Below are 19410 nucleotides of genomic sequence, written 5' to 3'. Positions count from 1 at the left end.
TGTTTTATCAGAGCAACAGAAAAGCAGCTTACAAAAGAGACAAAAGTGAAGGGGAGTTAAAACCAGTTTGAATATACATCGGACTTGCTTATGTGAAAAATATCTAAAGTTAAAATGCCTTTGCTATTCTTTCAGAAGAATTTATTATGTCTACTGTTATCTGTGTTCTGTAGCCAGAAACATCTAAACTTGACTGAACTTGGGTATACATGTAATTCACCACAACTTCTTAATGCTTAACTTTATGTGTCAACTTATCTGGGACACAAGATACTCAGATACATGGTTAAACATGAGGTCTGGTGTGGTGATATTGTGTTCCCCAATATATTATGCACCCTAATAAACTTATCTGGGGTCAGAGAACAGAATGGCCACTAGATATAGAGGCCAGAAAATGGTGGCACACCCACATCTTTAATCCTAGCATTTCAAAGGCAGAGATCCCTTTGGATCTCTGTGAGTGCAAAGCCACACTGGAAACAGCCAGGCTTGATGACACACACCTTTAATCCCAGGAAGTGATAGCAGGAAGCAGAGAGGTGTATAAGGCATGAGGACCAGGAACTAGATCCTGTTAAGCTTTTAGGCTTTTAGCAGCAGTTCAGCAGAGATTCATTCGGGTGAGGACTCAGAGGCTTCCAGTTCAAGGATACAGGATCAGCTAAGAAGTTGGCGAGGTGAGGTCAGCTGTGGTTTGTGTTCTGTCTCTCTGGTCTTCCAGTATTCACCCCAAATACCTGGCCCTGGGTTTGTTTTTATTAATAAGACCTTTTAAGATTCATGTTACAGCCTGGGTGTGTCTGCAAGACCGTTCATGAATGACATTATCATTTGAAATCATAAACAGTATGCCTTTCCACTTGCACCACTCAATGCATTGAAGTCTTAAAGAGAATGAAAAAGCAGAGGAGGATCAATTACCTCTGTTAACTGTTGGAGCTGAAACACCTATCTTCCACTATCCTAAGAATTTCTGTTTCTTGGAACTTCATAACCAAACCAGAATTAATTCCCCTGGTTATTTACCTCTCAAGCCATCTGGGTCTACAATCTACTGAGGCAGATTCTGAGACTCCTCAGCATCAATTTTTCTATGAACCATCAATATCTGATGAATATCCCCCTTATACACACACACACACACACACACACACACACACACACACACACACACACACACACGTATGTATGTATGTATATGCATATATATAGAGAGAGAGGGGGAGGGTTCTTGCTTCTCTTTACTCTGAAAAATCCTAATACAAATCTCATACTGATTTTTCAAAAACTCAAATAAAATTACACAAAAAATTTTGGAGAGAGATAAACATGAATATGAAACTAACTACAATACCACAAAATGACAGCCATTAAAGCACACCCTTTATTTACTACTCTGAATATTAATGGTATTCATTCTCCAATTAAAATATACAAACTTGAACAGTGAATTTAAAAAAAAAAGTCATCAATCTATTTTTGCTCCCCAAGGAAAGCATCTGACCATCAAAGGCAGACACTATCTGGGAGGGAAAGAATGTAAATAGGTATTCCAAACAAAGAGGTTTAGGAAATAAGTGGTAGTTGCTGTTCTAATATCTGAAAAAAAATGAACTTCAAAGCAAAGCTAAAAGAGATGAAGGATGTCAATTTACATGGATTGAGGTGATCATTTATCAAGTAGACATTACAAATACAGATGCACCCCATTTCATAGAACAAATACTGTTAGATATAAGGACACAAATTAATCTTAATATAATAATAGTGTGTGATTACAGTAGCTCACTTTCACCATTAGACAGGTCATTCCAATGAAAATTAAACAGAGGTACAGCTTAGTTAAATGATATCATATGGACCTAACACATATACAGGATGATCAGTTAACATTAAATAAATGACTTAAGGCTGTACCTTATGGTCTCAAAAAATAAGCCAAAAATAAAATTAAACTATAGGCAACTAAAAAATGCTGAGACTGGTAGAAATAGTCTTCCCCAGGGAAAGGCATACTGATTGGTTATCCAATATGAAATGGTCAGCTCTGAAAACACAAACATGTAACTTTATACAGATGAGGGAGGTTATATTAAGAATGTATATGAATATACATATGCATATGTACATGCAATAATAATTAATGGAAAAAGAAGCATGAATGTGAATGAGAGCCAGGGTGAGTAATTGGGAGGGTTTGGAGAGAAGAAAGAAAAAGGGTAAATTATGTAATTATATCATAATCTCTAAAATTAAAAGTTAAAAAATAAAATGACAGAAGAATCTAATACTCAGTCTGAGTTTCTAGAACTTGGTAAGCAGTTTTCACATGATACAGCAAACTAAGGTGATACTAAGCCTCAGAACTAAACAAATCTATTGGCAATTCTCTCAAACTTGACTGACTTCAGTGCTGGGGATAGGATGAGTTTGCAAGCCTAGGTTATGACATTGGTTCAAATAAGTTTTGGTGGGAAATCCTCTGATGATAAAGGCTGCCTTTGAAAACACCTTGTGACAGAACCTCTGAGGATCTTAAGAATGCAATCCTCTGAAGCCAGTGTTTGACAAGCTGGGAAAATGAAAGGTTTCCTGCCATGAATTTTCTATCACAGATGTGACTCTTGGTAAATTTAATGGCTCTTCCAATCCTTTGCAGCAGATGAGCTTAACTAAGTGGGCTAGTTTGGTCTGAAAGAGCCAAGGCCAAGAATAATTCAGAGACTTTTTCAACTGTCACTATCACACTTGCAAGCAGGTTGATGACCTTTTTCAGAACATGGCTGTACATTGCAATAAGACATCCTATTTTTGCTTAATTTGTGGAGGCAAACATTACTGAGTAACTTTTTATCCTGTGCTTGTTCTTCACAAGGCTTTTGGGAATTAGTATTTAAAAAATATATCTAAAAGCTAAAGAACAACATCCACAATACGAGGAATCCAGTTCATGAAACCAGTAGCAAATGATTCAGAAGTCAGGGTCTGGGTGTGTTTTGTAAGCTGCTCTGGCCTTGGATGGCACAATGACATGTCCAGATTCCAGCTATATGTCACAAAGACCCAGCACAGTTGGAAGAACATAACATGGGTTTAAACCCTGATTCTTGTACAGTGTAAGTCTATGACTGATGGAGTCCACAAGATTATGTAGTAGATTACAGCTGATATTTAGAAGCCCAACCCACAAGAAATATACTTATCTTATTGAGGACAAACTCATATGCAGGATGATGAGGATTACGGCCTTTTGAATAGATGGCTGCTTCTTAATGTAAATTTCTTGTGTGATGCCGTCCCACCCCCTATAACAGCTTTGGGACTTGTCCCACAACCTTAGCAGTGTAAATTCTTCATTTGTCAGGCACAATTGGAGTTGTAACCTCCAACAAGCATTTCATCCTGAGTCTGTTACACAAATATAGTGAGGTGGTGAGAAGGGAGAGGTATAAAAATCTCAGAGGGTATTAGGAGAACTCAGAATGGCAATGTACATGAGAGCAACTAGCAAACAGTAGGCCTAAGCTGGTACCAATTTGTCTTCATTTCTAGTGTCTAATCTGTCAAAGGTTCATCAAAAAATATGTCACTGTTGCACATGCCTGCAATTTGGGCTCATCTATAATCTTCCTTAAATTAAGTCAACTTTAATCATAAAGGTTTATTTTTATTGAAATTCCATATTTGTTCTTTGTGAATGAAGAACTGAAGTTTTGTGTTGAGAACTGTAGTCTGGTGTGTGTGTGTGTGTGTGTGTGTGTGTGTGTGTGTGTGTGTGTATCCTACAAATGCAGGATGGTCCTTGTTGTCATATCAAGATGTGTATCCTACAGTCACAGAGCATAGTCTTGCCTACCACAGATGAAGTCAGAATTCTTACATTAGCCTTCAGTTATATTAAATCATCTACCACCTTTCTTATTTTATAATACAACATAGAGTATCTTATGAAATTCCCCACACTGCTGCTAAAGATCACGATTTTTATGTATTTGGTATTTCCTTGATGAGGCCTGTTTGAGGTACTCAAGCATAAGAATGGTTTTATTGGTTGAGATTATTTTGCATCAAATAATAAGCTACTCAACTGGTTTAACTAATTAAGGAAATTTATTGCTTCCTATAACTATAGTATCCATAGGAATTCTTGTGGTTTCACTCAGTCAAGATAGCTCATAGATTGCTTTCATGGTGAGAGTGAGGAACAATTTTGGTCACAGGAAACTTAAGTGGAAGTCGAGAAGTTATTGAACAATTATCTATAACTTCTCAATGTAGGAGAGGAAGGAAATCTCATGTTCATTCTCCCCCAATCATTCAACATACCAGAAGACTGAGGCTCAGGCACATGAAGTCACTAAAATTATACAATTTTGGAGTTGACTAAGTAGGACATTATTGTTTACTACCATCTTGACTGTATATTTAGAAGCTGGGCAGATCATTGGATGCCCATCTGTGATCAGTGGAGCATAGAAAATTAGTCAGGACAAGAAAGAGTAGACTCTGTTCTATTACGAAGAGTGAAACATGTAACAAGCAGCAGAAACACAAAGGAAGTGATGGCACAGCTGAAAGGTGTGAAGGAAAAGAAAGGGACATAGTGTAAAGAAGCCACACCACATGACCCAGCCCTATAGCTCCTGAGCAGGGAGAGGAACAGACGCTTCACCTGATGTGACTTCTTTTCTTCTGTTATTATATTTTAGTGGTGTTTTTATGGGGGGCTTCATTTTATTATTTATCTAGATAGGAATATCATACACATGCCACAGAACATGGGAAGGAAGTCAGAAGGTAATTAAAGGGAATTGATTATTGCTTTCCCTCATAAGGCTCTGCCTTAGTGTTCTACTTCTGCGACAAAGCACCACGCCTAAGGCAACTTAGAAAAAAAACAACTTGATTGTGGGCTTGCATACAGCTCAGAGGGTCAATACGTGACCATCATGGCATGGACCATGGCAGCAAGCAGGTAGACAGGCATGGCACCAGAGGAGTAGCTGAGAGCTTACATCTTATCCACAAGTGGAAGGCACAGAGAGAATGAGAGAGCTCTGACTGGAATGGCATGGGTTTTTTAAACCTCAAAGCCCATGCCCAGTGACATACCTCCTCCAACAAGGCCACATCTCCTAATCCTTCTCAAGCAACTCACCAAGTGTGGAACAAGCACTCAAACATATGAGTCTATGAGGGCCATTTACACTCAAACTACCACAGGGTCTCAGAAATTGAATTCAGGTCTCGGGCTTAGTAGCAATTGCCCTTACTCACTGACTCAATTTGTTGACCCATATTGGTTAATTTTTAAACTTTTGTGTTTTAATTTTGTATTCACCTTATATTTATCTAATTTTGTTCATAAATTTTAAATATTCCAGATTTTTCTTTTCTTTTATCTCTTGCCCATTCTTCTCCCCTTTAATAATATTCCCTAGTCCTCCTTTTCCTTCCATTCATTTAACCTCACTTTTCCTATATTTACTCTTTAATGCCCCCATCCTTTATCACATCTGTAAGATAAATTACACATGTAGCCTTAATTGTTTTAACTTCATACCATACTCTGTTATTTTTTCTTGTTTTGTGTTGTATTATCAAGGAGAACATATTACTATCTTTTAATTCATTTTAAATGCATTTATATGTCTTTTTTGTTTAGTAGTGGTAGTGTGACAGCAGTTTGTTTTCTTCTCTCTGGTGGTATTAAGGATTGAGGTCTTAAGCATATTATCTCAAAAATAAGATCATACCCTACAAAATAAAAACAAACAAACACTACAGGAGACATATTCAAACCAATGGAAATATAAATCATAACACAGAAATACAATAAACACAAAAATGCAGGGCAACATTACTCCTTATAAGAATTATAGCTCAACTACTGAAAAGGGTAAAGTACCAAATAAAAAAATTCAAAAATTTCCTTGTAAAATGATCAATGACCTCAACAAAAAACAAACACACATATTCATATATACATATATATGTATGTGCATATACATAGACTCATACTAGCAGAATAAATAACAACAGGAATAAAGGATAAAGTCAAAAAACTATTACACAGGAACACCAACAAAGAAAAATAAATAAGTAGATAAGTATGACCACAACATCAAAGAATTCTGAGATTATTCATTAAAAGCATATAAAAATCTAGCCAAGAAAATTATAACAGAAAATTTCTCAAGGCTCACTAAAGAAATTGATACCTAAACACAACAAGCTTTTACAACTGAACATAGACATGAGCAGAAAAGAATCACCCTATGACATTTAGCCAATATGCCAAAAGTTAAAAAAAAATGCTCAAAGCTGTAGGGTTTATACCTAGTCAAAAACCTGTGTCTGGAGAAGTTATAAGCCCTGAAGCTCTAAAGGGAGTCTGCTACTCTTGTTTTTCTCAATAGACATGTTGTAGCTGTCAAACTGTCTTTTAAAACAAAGTGAGAGAAAGAAAATGACTATTAAGATGTCAAAGGCTAATATATCAGAATAAATCACATCTCTAAACAAAATCTGTAGAAAAATAGGAAAGTCAAAAACGTATATCAAGCTTGAACAAAAAGAACTGTCAAACAAGATTACTAGTTTTTTTTAATTGATGAATAAACAAAGATATTTTAAGACCAGCACAAATAAGAGCATTTCAATCCAACACTACAGAACACAATTAAAAGACTCTTAAATACTGAGGAACAGGAAAGAGAGTCCCAATCAAAAGGACACAGAAACAATAAACTTCATCAGAGGAATATGTGAACAAATCAGATAGAACTCATAGTGTCCAACACAGTAAACCAGCAAACTTATATGCAAGTAGCTGACTGGGAAAAAAAGAGTCCTAAGCCAGCCAAAAATAAAATCAATCAACCAGATCATAATAATTAGCAAATTTCCCTGAATAATAACCCTATGTACACATGCCCTTAAATTTCTAATTAAAAATGTACTAACTGGTACATTTAAATAAGAGAGATAAAGAGAGATGCCATTATCTATTTTCTCTAAGAAACACACCTCATGGTTAAAGATAGTTTGAGACTGAAACAACAGAAGTCAACTTACTAAGCAACGTAAACCAAAAACAAGCTACCATAATTATTCTAATAACTGATAAAGTGTGTTTCAACCCAAAATTGTTTTGAAGACATAAATTAGCCCATTTCATATTATTAAAGAGAAAAATTCCATCATGAAGTTTTATCAATTTTAAATATATAGTATCTGTCTTTGTTAGGAATCCTATTGCTGTGAAGAGATACCAACTCTTATAAAGGAAAACATTTAATTGAAGTGGCTCACTTAACAGTTCTGTCCTGTCCATTATCATCATGACAGGGAGTATGGTGGTGTACACAGATATGGTGCTAGCTACATCTTGATCAGAAAGCAACAGTAAATGAATTGTGTCACTAGGCAGTATCTTGAACATAGGAAATATCAAAGCATGGCCCTACTGAGACATACTTCCTGCAACAAGATCATATCTACTGTAATAAACCACACCTCCCAATAGTGACACCCCTATGAGCTTATGGGGGCCAATTGAATTCAAACTGCATAGTCTACTCCCTGATCCCCATCAGCTTGTCACAATATCATAATATAAAATTCATTTAGTCCAACTTCAAAAATCTCCATAGTCTATCAGTCTCAACAATGTTTAAAAGTACAAAGTTCAAAGTCTCTTCTGAGATTCATGAAATCTCTTAACTGTAATCTCCTATAAAATCAAAATTAAAAAATAGATCACATAGTTCCAACATATAATGGCATAGGATATACATTTCTATTCTAAAACCTAGGAAATGGAGCATAGTGAGGAGATACTGGGTCAAAGCAAGACCAAAATCGAGCTGGGCAAACTCCAAACTTCACATCTCCATGTCTAATGTCAAAATGCTCTTCAGATCTCCAACTCCAACTTCATTGCCTACATCACACTTCTTTCTCTTGGGCTGGTTCCACTCCCTATTAGTGATTTCTTCAACAAGTATCCCATGACTTGGGCATCTCTAACATCTTGGGGTCTCCAAGGCAATCCAGGCTTTAACTTCACAGCTTCATGCAATAGCCTCTCTAGACCTCCATTCGGGGACACCCTGACACATGCCTGACTTCAGCAGCTTTATTTAGTCACAGAGGCAAATTCCATAACCCCATAACCCATTTCTTCTATCCTTAACTCTAAAGGCAGAACCACATGTCTGAACCTGTCAAGTTCTGCTGCTTACTGGAGCTAGTACATGCCCCCCCTCCCCCCACTCAATTACATCTTCACCAGCTTTCTGTCCTTCACTGCCTAAGTTTGTCTGTCCTGAAACTGGATCTATAGACCAAACTCAGAGATCTGCAGCCTCTCCCTTCCCAGTGCTGGGATTTAAGTCATGTACCACAACATCCAGCTCTAAGCTTATCTTGAATTCCTTTTCACCAAGTGGAAATAGCTGAGTGGAATGTTTCCCTGAGGTTACCACTCCCTTTATTCAACTTCTTAATTTGTTTATCTCCTTGAACACAGGATTTAGGTGTATTCCATTTTCTGTGCTCTTTTTCTCCTCAAAATTTACATTTTGTAATTTACCTAATTCAGCATGTTCCTTTTCATTATAAGTCTTCATTGGAGTTACCACTAATAATCACACAAAAGAATTTATATTAGACTGTTTTGAGATTTCCTTTGCCAACAAAATTAATTCAAAACTCTTAACTTTAGCCTCAGGCAGACTCCAGACAAGGGCAAAAAGCAACAACTTTATTCACCACAATATCACAAGAATGATCTCCAAGCAACATAATAAAATTCTTCTCCTCTGTAACCTCTTGAGGACAGCCCCCACAGTCCATCAAATCACACTCATCATCACTGTCTTCCATGCTTCTACTAGCATGGCCCATTAAACAGCACTTAAAGAATTCAACTGCTTTTCTTTTTTTTTCATTTTTTATTTTATTTTATAATTTAATTTAATTTTACATGTCAGCCACAGATTCCCTTGTTCTCCCCCCTCCTACACCCCCCTTCTTCCTCCCAGCCCACCCCCAATTCCCATCTCCTCCAGGGCAAAGATTCCCTGGGGATTGAGTTCAACCTGGTAGATTCAGTCCAGACAGGTCCAGTCTCCTCCTCCCAGGCTGAGCCAAGTGTCCCTGTATAAGCCCCAGGTTCCAAACAGCCAGCTCATGCACTGAGGACAGGTCCTGGTCCCACTGCCTGGCTGCCTCCCAAACAGATCTTTTGGTTAGTTTGGATAAGGGCTTGTCTATCTTGTTGATTTCAACTGCTTTTCTAGTCCAAAGTCTCAAAGTCCATATTACTCCAAACAAAGACATGGTCAGGCCTATCACAACAATGTCCCAGTCCCTTGTACCAACTTCTGTCTTAGTTAGAAATTCATTTGCTTTGAATAGACACTATGGCTGTAGCAACTCTAATAAAGGGAAATATTTAATTAGCATTAGTTGCTAATTAAAGTTGATTCACTTACAGTCAGAGGTTCAGTCCATTATCATCATGGCTGGGATCATGGTGGCCTGCAGACAGACATGGTGCTGGCCACATCTTGATCAAAAGGCAACAAGAAGTGAATTGTGTCAATGGACAGTATCTTGAGTATAGGAAACATAAAAGCAGTTCCAGGACAGACAGGACTGATATACAGAGAAACCCTGTCTTGAGAAATCAAAAAAGAAGGAGGAGGAGGAGGAGGAGGAGGAGGAGGAGGAGGAGGAGGAGAAGAAGAAGAAGAAGAAGAAGAAGAAGAAGAAGAAGAAGAAGAAGAAGAAGAAGAAGAAGAAGAAGAAATACAGGTAAGTAGTTAGTCATCTATAATAATCAAACTTGTAATTATATTACATATGTTCTTGTGGTTAAACAGAGATATATTTGAGATAGGTGGTCTTCAACACTTGAGACTCCTATAGAAAATGACATTTAAGATGTTTTACTCACCTAATGCTTTTCATGACAGTGAGACATGTCTGCTCCTAGCAGCACCAATTCACTTCAAAAAAGGATGATGGGCATCAAATAACCACCATATAGAGTTTGCTTTTGTTGTGACAAAGTTAGTGGCTGGAAGAATCCAATTAGTACTTTTTATAAAATGATCTCTCTTACTTTGGGGATATTTGATGCTAATCTCTCCCAAGAAATTATTGTAAGCTCTTTGCCAATGTTCATTTTCTGACAATAATGAGGCAATTTCAGCATTGGTTAAAGGTACCATAACTTCTGATGGGTCTATCCCTGCTAATTGATGAAGTCTCAATTTTCCTTTTAGATTCAATTCAGAAAACTTTATACATCAGTCTTTCATTTTTTACTCTGTTTACATGGAAAAAATATCTATTCTAAGATATTCTCTTCTCTCTGCAGAAGAGTTTGTATAGGAGAATGAGTAGAAGGTAAAATATCCAGAACACAATCAAGCTCTGGATTTAAGTGATCCACATGTGCATCCTCTAATTTCTTTCCTACCAAATCCAATTCTCTCTGAGCTTCAATTAATAGTTTTCTTGGAGTTTTTAGGTCCTTATCACTGCATATTGCTTGAAATAAATCACTTAGGTCTTGAGTTGTTAATTGAATTGTGGGACATAGCCAGTTTATATCTCCTACCAATTTTTGAAAATCATTATGAGTTTGTAATTGATCTCTCCTGTGGTGGTATTGTGTTCTCCAAAATATTGTGCACCCTAATAAACTTATCTGGGGTCGGAGACAGAACAGCCACAATATTAAACATAGAGGATAGGCAGTGGTAGCACAAGCCTTTAATCCTAGCACTTGGGAGACAGATCTAGGCAGAAATCCATGTGTTTAAGGATACAGCCAAGCATGGTGACTCATGCCTTTAATCCCAGAAAGCGAGCCTTTGATCCCAGGGAATGATGGTAGAAGGCAGAAAGATATATAAGGCGTGAGGACCAGGAACTAGAAGCATTTGGCTGGTTAAGCTTTCAGGCTTTCGAGCAGCAGTCCAGCTTGAGATTCATTCTGGATGAGGACTCAGAGGCTTCCAGTCTGAGGAAACAAGATCATCTGAGAAGTTGGCCAGGTGAGGTGAGCTGTAGCTTGTTCTGTCTCTCTGATCTTCCAGTATTCGCCCCAATAACTGGCCTCAGGTTTGATTTTATTAATAAGACTCTCTATGATTCCTGCTACACTCTCTTGATTTATACTTTCTGTGGTTGAACTTTTTTGTAAAACTACCTTATATCCTAGGTAATTAATAGAATCTTCTCTCTGTATTTTTTTTTTCAGGAGCAGCTTGTAATCCCCAACAAGACAAAATTCTCTTTACTTCATCAAACATTTTTTTTCTAAATTATCAGTATTTGAATCAGCCAATAAGTTATCATCCATATAATGGTAAATTATAGATTAAGGAAACTTGATGAATTTTTCCAGTGGCTGTTACACAAAATATTGACATAAGGTAAGGCTGTTTAATATTCCTTGTGGAAGAAATTTCCACTGATACCTTTTAACAGTCTGGGAATTATAAGTAGGCTCTGTAAAGACAACTTTTTCTCTATCCTGTTCTAGTTAAGGTATAGTAAAAAAGCAGTCTTTTAAATAAATTAGTGTAATAGATCATCCTTTAGGTAATAAATAAGGTAAGAGATTTCAGGATGTAAAAATCCCATGGACTGAATAATCTCATTTATATCTCTTAAATCTGTTAACATTCTCCTTTTTCCAGATTTCTTTTTAATAACAAATATAGGAGAAATCCAAGAACTGGTAGATTCTTCAATATGTTAAATATTTAACTGCTCCTGTACCTGTAGTTTTTCTAATGCCAAAGGCCATTGACCCACCCAGACATGTTTGTCAGTTAACCCCTTTAAAGATAGGGCTGTTGGTACCTTTGAAAGATTAGCAGCTGTTATGCCCTGCCTATGTACAACCTGAACAGTCAATAACTGACCTTGATAATACCTTTTAATACTTTTCTCAAAAGCATATGATAATTTATGGTTTGTTTCTGAGATTGTAGGAATATTAATCTGTGTTTTCCATTATTCCATCAAATCATCTCCCCATAAATTCATGGCTTTGTTAGCCACATATGGTTTTAATTTTCCTATTTGTCCTTCTGGCCATATACACTCAACCCATCTTACACTTTGTTTTACCTAGGATAAAGTTCCAATCACTAGAAGCTGAACATATACCACCTGGTGAGGCCAATACAGATGCCAAAATTGTGGTGAAATTATTGTTACATCTGCACCTGTGTCTACTAAACCCTCAATTTCAATGCCATTTATATGTATTTTTAGCTTTGGTCTTTGATTGTTTATAGAAGTATGCCAAGTTCTTGTTCTATTATCTCTCCTGAAAACTTTGTTTTATCTATTGAAGCTGTTCTGTCATGCAGAACAGTATGGTTTTTAACAACAGGCATTAAGTCTTTTAATTGCTCTGTGGATGGTTTTCCCAATGATGACAAGGAATGATTGAACCAAATTTGTCATTGGAGCCTGCAAGAGCCCACCTAAGGTGTTTATCAATGGCAAAGGATTACCTTACCTTGACTTTCTCATGTTGATCTGCATTCAATAGTCCAATACCAGCCTTTGCCACACCTGAATATTCCAGAAAGCTGAGACCTTCTGTTTAGATTATTTCTGCAAAAATCATTTGCAGAGGGATGTTTCTCCAGTCCTGCCTGGCCCAGAGGTCCAGACAAATCTCTCCCACCTACAATCTGCAGATCCTTATAAAATAATCACTCAGAGGCTTATATTAATTACAAACTATATGGATCAGGCTTCTGCTAACTAGCTTTTTCATCTTAAATTAATCCATTTCTATAAATCTATATGTTGCCACATGGCCATGGCATTATTTGTCTGCTAACATCTTGTTGCTCCTTGGGTGACCAGCTCACATCTCCCTTGACTCTACCCTTCTTTGTCTCATCTTCAGTTTGAATGTACTACCCAACCATATCCTGCCCTGCAACAGGCCAATGCAGCTTTATTTATTATCAAATGTGAGTCACACATATTCACAGCGTACAGAAAGAAATCCCATAGCACTTGCCCTTTTCTGTCTAATCAAAAAGGAAGGTTTTAATTTTAACATAGTAAAGTTATATATAGCAAAATTGTTATCAAGCAAGAATTACAGTGACAATATCTAGTCTTTGTATTTGGCAAAATTAGAGAAAATATTCTATTATCTATCATGTTTTTATGAGTCTAAAGTTCCATATTTAATTTATCTTTTATCATGACTAAAGAAAATTATAATTATAACTATCTAGTCTTCAACTCCATCAAAGACCACAGAAGGATATAATATTACCTGAGAAAACAGGAAGTGCAAGTGAGCAACTTCCAAAATTCTAAAAATGACAGGGACATCTGGCTGCCTAGACAGTCATCCAAAGTTCCTCTGTAATGTTGGGGCATTTGTCTTCAGCCTACAGGCCTAGAGTCTTTGGCATAGCTTTCAATGAAGCAAGAACTTTTAAAGGCTGTCCAGCCCATTCTGGCAAAGTTCATCAGTTGCTTCTCTCCATGTCCTGTAGGTGTCTGGCAGTTTCTTCTATGAAGCAGGAACCTGAAGGACCATCTCACCTTGCAAAGATCAGTGGTTACCTTCCTATGGGTCCTGCATGTCCAGTTTATACAACATACTGTCAAGCAGTCCACAAGAGCAGTTTCTTCCCCAAATGTCTAACTTTTCCCATAAAGAAAGTAAACTCGATACAGAGTTTCTTTGATTCTCATCATCTTCTCTGAAGTAGATTGGTGCTGCTAGGAGCAGACATGTCTCAATGTCCAGAAAAGTCTAAGTTCTTAAAACATTTTAAATGTTATATTCTGTAGTTCTTTAAGTATTTGAAGATTACCTACCTAATTGAAATATATCTATGTATACCTAGAAACCTTAACTAACATGACTGTAAGTTTGATTGTTACAAATGACTAATTATTAATCTGTAGCTAGAGTTTTCCTGCCTGTCCCATGGTCATGGCAAATCTCTCTCACCTGCCAGTCCCACAGACGCTCAAACCCAACCAAGTAAACACAGAGACTTATATTGCTTACAAACTGTATGGCCGTGGCAGGCTTCTTGCTAACTGTTCTTACAGCTTAAATTAATCCATTTTCATAAATCTATACCTTGCCACGTGGCTCGTGGCTTAACGGCATCTTCACATACTGTTTGTCATCATGGCGGCTGGCAGTGTCTCTGACTCAGCCTTCCACTTCCCAGCTTTATTCTCCTCCTTGTCCCGCCTATACTTCCTACCTGGCCACTGGCCAATCAGTGATTTATTTATTGACCAATCAGCAACACACTTGACATACAGATCATCCCACAGCATTAATCTCTATTTCTTAATTGCACACTACAATTTTAATTGAGTTGCATAAACATGATACCTTAAATGAGAGTAGAAATATATATATATATATATATATGGTATAACAAAATTAACTTTAAATTTGTATCAATAAACCAAAATTCATAGCAATGTAAAACATTTCAAACAAGTTTTTGCTCTTTAAAAGTAGATTCAATAATCTACTCTTTTATCCTATCATATCTATATCCCTTTTTATTCTTTAGAAAGAGATTTCATTTATAATCAAACCACTTTAAATATAAACATTCATAAACAATATTTTGGGAATTTGGTCATAGCTTCTCATTCTACTACCAGCTGATTGGGGGCACTGGCAATCTTATGGGGATCCCAAGAAAATTAATAATTATAATTGAAGCTTGGCTGTAGTAGTCTGTGAGGCTGTATCATCTCAGCCAAATGCCTTGAAGCTGTTTTGGATGTTGGATCATCTGAGCCCTGGCTGTCATCAAAGACCTTTCAGGGGGTCTTGGATGATCAAATCATATTAGCCTGGAAGCAACCTTTCCACAGGTTCTCATCTTCTATTGAAACAAAAGCAAAACCTCTTTTCCAAAGCAAAGTATCCTTAGACACAACTTTTAAAGTAAAGACACCGTTAAAATATACATATTGGTTTAACTTAGTAGCCCTTATAATAAAATGTCTTTCTGCAGTTAAAAATCCAAAAGACAACACAAAAAAACTGCAGTATCCAGATTCTTTGTGTAGTTTCCATCTTTATGTGGCTTATTGTATTTTTATATTACTTTTACTCTCTCTTTAAAGACCTTTTAAATATTTATTTCTTTATATAACTGTCTATATTCCTTTTCCTCTCTCTTTTGAGCCTACATACATTTTTACATACACTGTAAACCATTTAGAGTTTTATTACATCTGAATGTGTCTTATTGTGTATCTAATCCTTTTCTGGCCAGGAGAGATTTTAAACTGCTAAGCTGAGAAGCAAGTTTGGCTGTTGACTCCACCTCATTCAGCTTTCCAACATGGTGGATGTATGTTTAACACCAGCTCTGGGAGTCATGCTCACCGCCAACTCTGAGAAACAATGTGTCTATGCCTCCATCAAGAAGCATTAAGCCCCAAAACTTTTTTTTTTTTGTCTATACTAGCAAAAGCTAAATCCACCACACAGTACACTGCAAGTCTTGTAGATGCCTCTATGTACTGGTGGGAATCTGACATGCTATGCTCAAGCTCAAAAGCCATGGTGTCTCTGTACAGTGGTGTCTCTGCATCACCACCTGCATGAGGCAAACAAATAGGAAGCTGTTCTTAGCTGAATTTTAGAATCTCTTTTTAAGATCTTTCAGGTTTTAGGTGGAAACTCTTGCCCTATGTTGGGCAGCCAAATGTAGAGGGAAGTTTCTTCAGTTCCCAGGTCTGGAGATTTCTCCCATCTGCAGTCCCACAACCACTTATAAAATAATCACTCAGAGGCTTATATTAATTACAAACTATATGGCCTATGGCTCAGGCTTCTTTCTTACTAGCTCTTTCATTATGAATTAACCTATTTCTATAAATCTATATGTTGCCATGTGGTCATGGCATTACCAGTCTGCTGACATCTTGGTAATCCTTGGGCAACCGGCTCCTGTCTCCCTTGACTCCACCCTTCTTTATCTCATCTTCAGTTTGAATGTACCACCTAACCTTATCCTTCCCTGCCATAAGCCAATGCAGCTTTATTTATTATCCAATGGAAGCCACACATATTCACATCTTACAGAAAGATATCCCACAGCCTTGCCTACAATCCCTTTTCAGATGGCCTTGTTTATGACACTTAAGACATCTGATCTCTTGATTTTTCTTAAATTTTTTTGAAATCACTTCTCTTATCCAAGTATCATCATAAGTATGGGATCCAATACCAGCTATATTTGAGATCCATTCATCTGTGGGTGCTGATCATGCCTTTAAAGACCTAATCACCCTTCTGCATTCTGAATTAGCATTTTCAAAAGTCATAGATTCAAATATTTATCTAACTTCTAGATCTGATATAATTTTATTTACTGCTGAAATGAATCTTTGTAAAAAAAATCAGTGAAGGCTTCTTTTGGGCCTTGTATAATTTTAGTAAATGACTCAATTCTCTTTCCTTATTCTTCAACCCTATCCTAAGCATTCATAGTTGCTATATGGCATAGAACCAAGATATTATCATCCAATATAGATTGTCTGCAAATCAGCATACTGGCCCTCACCAAGAAGCTGGTCTTGGGAAATCTCATGACCTCTAGCCCTACCTCACTGTGCTAGGATCCTAGCTTCCTCTTCCCAATATGTTTTCCATTGTAACTGAGGACCAGATTCCAATATTGCTGTAACTAAATCTTTGCAGTCTTGTGAAATAATCCTGTTCTGAGTTGCCCATGAATTTAACATCTGCTTCACAAAGGGTAAATGCATACTATAGGAAATGACTGCATCCTTAAATCTCTTCAAATCTAACATTTCTACAGGATTCCAATTAACTTCTGCATAACCTTAGGGGTGCCTATTATCTGGCAGTTGTTGTATGGTAACTTGATAAATTAATGTTGGTGTTCTAATAACCTTAGGCTACTCCTCTTCAGTTTCGTAATGCAATGGTGCAGTAGATTCTGTTCTAAATTCTTCTTTCTGCTTCTGAGTGTTTTTCTTAGTTTGATTAGTAGGTCTTTGTAAAGCTTGTATATTATCAATAATAAGTCCTCCTAAGACTTGTATCTTATCAGTAGTAAGTCTTTCTAAAGCTTGTTTCTTATCAGTCAAACTATCATATTTGGCACAGTTATAAAATCACTTTTTTCTTTATTAACAAATATTTTATTCATTTTACATACCAACCACAGACACCCCCCTTCCAACCATCCCAGCCTTTTCCTCCCAACCCACCCCCCATTCCCTCCTCCAAAAAGGTAAGGCCTCCCATGAGGAGTCAGCAAAGCCTGGTACATTCAGTTGAGGCAGGTCCAAGCCCCTCCTTCTGCATCAAGGCTGTGCAAGGTTTCCTACCATAGGTAATGAGCTCCAAAAAGCCAGCTCATGCACCTGATCCTGATACCAGGGGCCCCTTAAGCAGAACAAGCTACACAACTGTCTCAATTATGCAGAGGATTTAGTACAGTGCCTTGGAGGCTCCACAGCCATTGGCCTAAAGTTTATGAGTTCCCATCAGCTTGGTTCCATTGTCTCTATAGGTTTCAAACCACTTTTTTAAGGATAAAATATTAATTAACAAACTGATAGTAAATAAAACTGACACTTCCAGTTAATGTCAATTATCCCCTCATTTAAACTTTCCATTTTCAAACCATCCATAGCAGTATTGTACAGGGCCCTTTTACACCCTCCATGTTCCCTCTCATAAAGAAATTCCCAAGTATCTCACCAAATATGCTGACTTCCCAGCTTGTCCACAGTGTCAGTGGCAAACTCAAACCCCTCCTGAAATTTCCAAGCATGAACCTGCTTTCTAGAGTCCCAGCAAGTAGCAACCAACTATTGTGAGTGTTTGCATGGAGAAACCCAGACAGCAACAGCAGCAAAGCCTGCTGGCATGACCTCTTTCTGGGTGGTCATGCCCCATGTTGGGCACCAAATGTTGTTTTAACTTTGGCACAGTGGCTGCTTCTTAATCTACTGCTATTTCAGCCAGCAAATGCAACTCCACAGTTACTGGCCTGCTTCTCTGGCAGCAGCCTGGCCACTCAGGCCATGGCCTGGCAGGAATTCTGTTCCGGAAGTCACTGGCTCTGCTACTGCCACTAAAGGTAGATTTAACTAAATCTCTACCATCCTATTCATAAATAAAACTTAAGATTCAAAGGCTAGGATGAAAGCTTGCTAGTTCACAGAGGTTGAGTAGCACCTGGCTAACCTTCTCTCTTTGCTGGCATCTCCCAAAGAGAGCATTCTTCTGGTCCACCAACCAAAAATATCTCAAGACTCCAAAACCCTCCCTTCTACTTTCATTGCATCTCTCTATCTCTTCCAGATTCCCTTTGATGCCCTATGATTATTTTCTGTTAACTAGTTGCTAAATCAGGCTCTGAACCCAAGGTTAATTTTATTTATTCAATGCAAATGCAAACTCGGGCTTCACAGTGTGATCAAATATCCCCGAACAGATAGCCTTTGACAAAGCCTAGTATTTGATCATCATAAAAATCTTGAGGAAATTAAGAGTAAAAAAAATATCCTATAACATAATACAGGCAAATTACAAGTCTTCGGGATTTTGGCAATGCAATGAATTAGAAGCCGTGTCAGAAAGGAGAAATACAGGATAAAAAGACAGAAGACTAGCTGGAACTTTCTCCATAAAGAAACCAGCTAGTGCATGCAGCCACACCATGCTACTTGAGTCCCACCAGGGAAGTGTTCAAGGACTCTAAGCACCAGAAACAAGAACCAAGAAGAGAATCATTTATAGTCCTGTAAGTTCAAAGCAGAGGATGAATTCAAAGTGTCCAGAGAAGAGAACAGACAACCACAAGAAAGACTGAGACACAGCACCAGAAATGTGGTCTAGGAGTCTGAAGTCTGGAGATTTTTAAGGCCCACCATCCCCTTCCCCAGCCATTGCCTGTAAGAACAAGGTGTGCAGGACTGGTGGAGGTTACTGCTGTGGAACTCTGAACATAATGCAGCACCCTGGTAGGAACAAGAGACCTCAAATGGTACAGACTGTGAGAAAGATACCAAAGAGTTGAAATCCTCTGAAATTGGCATTTTCAAAACCTGTCAACCTATGCTTCCAACATGATATAAGGGATTTCAAGGAGTAGATTTTGCTATAGTATCATGCCAGACTACAAAAAAAAGGTAGTAGCAGGTGTACTTCACACATTTTCAGAGCCCCACATGGAAAGCCCTACTATAGATTGATTGATCACCTACACACACACACACACAAAAAAAAAAAAAAAAAAAAAAAAAAAAAAAAAAAAAAAAAAAAAAAAAAACCACCAGAGGTAAGATTGGAATGTGAAACTCCAAGGACGA

This window comes from Peromyscus eremicus, chromosome 2 (genome assembly GCF_949786415.1).
Source record: "Peromyscus eremicus chromosome 2, PerEre_H2_v1, whole genome shotgun sequence".
Classification (NCBI taxonomy): Eukaryota; Metazoa; Chordata; class Mammalia; order Rodentia; family Cricetidae; genus Peromyscus; species Peromyscus eremicus.
Note: the sequence above shows the minus strand (reverse complement) of the source record.